Source organism: Apium graveolens, chromosome 9 (genome assembly GCF_009905375.1).
Source record: "Apium graveolens cultivar Ventura chromosome 9, ASM990537v1, whole genome shotgun sequence".
Taxonomy (NCBI): Eukaryota; Viridiplantae; Streptophyta; class Magnoliopsida; order Apiales; family Apiaceae; genus Apium; species Apium graveolens.
Genome location: NC_133655.1, coordinates 168,083,297 through 168,084,881, shown reverse-complemented (window position 1 = coordinate 168,084,881; position 1,585 = coordinate 168,083,297).

Here is a 1,585-nt window from a genome sequence, read left to right as displayed (position 1 = left end):
CATTCATGGATCACGGACGCCTAGTGTAATTGGTCTAGTTCATAGATGACTAGTTCCGCTCTCATGCCTTCGTATTATGAACTATATAATCCACTGCTAAGTTTTTTATTATATCTATTCATCTTCACTTAGAATCCTTCAAGTCTTGACACTAACCCTAATAAGTGTTTCGAATGATTTCAATCTTATTCCTCCATTGCCTGGACATATTAATGAATTTCATACGGACTTCTGTTGACGTCTTCTTCACTGTAGCTACTAAGATCATTATATATATATACTAAATCATCATTCTAAACTGATTTTAGTGGAATATAGATGTTTTACAAGTCCTTTATTCTCTGTTGAGTTATCCATACCAGTATCGTTGAGTTAAATATTCTGCTACTATCTTGTCAACACTGTAGGTGGGTACACGAAGGCTGGTGGTATTATCTCATTATGGATAGAGATCCGGAGGTGGAGACATGAAACTAGTCGGTATTATCCCATAATGTCTATAGAGGAACGATTCGGACCCCCGGGCTGTCTGTTCGGGTCGAACAAGGACGTTGGGAGTTTAAGTGGTGGAATTTGTAACACCCTAGTTTCACATCGAGGAGATTTGAGATTTATGTTCAGTTATGAAGAAAAATACTACTACTATATACACCAACAAATCATGATCATTTGAGGGACTGTGGTGGACTAGTCATTACCCAAGTTGGCTGCATTTGGGATAGTAGGCTTCAGTTTATTTCATACTCGAAATCAGGACATGACCCGATTTTCGAAAAAGACTCGGGATTTGACCCGGGTTGTCACAATGACCCAGCCTTTTACAATACTATTGTTGCTAAACTTAATTTCTTAACCAACACTAGACCTGACTTGTCCTACTCAGTTCAGACACTCAACCAATTCATGCATTCACCTAGCTTGCACCATTTTGAAGCTTTACATCATATTTTACAATATGTGGCTGGCACAATTTGTCAAGGTATAGTTCTTAAAAGTAATGATGCTTTAGCATTGAAGGCCTACTATGATTCTGACCGCGGCAACCTGTCTTAATGCGAGAAGATTAGTTTATGACTATTTACTTTTACTTGGTTCATTACCTATCAGCTGAAAATCCAAGAAACAAACCACGGTTTCAAATTCATCTCAAAAAGCTGAATATCGAGCCATGGAAAATGCAGCTTCTGAAGTAGCTTGGTAGGTTTGTTTTCTTGGAGGTATTGGTGTCACTGAATTACAACCTATCATGTTATTCTGTGATAATCAATCTGCAATCTACATGCCTAAAAACCTCGCATTTCATGAATGTACCAAATATATTGATATAGATTGTCATTTTACCCGAGATCAGGTTCTTGAAGGCCTCATTCAACTATCTTATTTACCCACTCATGATCAATTGGTTGATGTGTATATAAAGATCTTGCCTTCTCCTAATTTTAATAAGCTTAAATCTAAACTTGGAATATGTTTTCTCATCCTGGCTTGAGGGGAGGGGGTGTTGAGCTACAGCCTTTTATCCATGACATCAACTCAGACAACTCAGCGTTGTACAACAAATCAGCATTGTTCAACACGTGCTTTG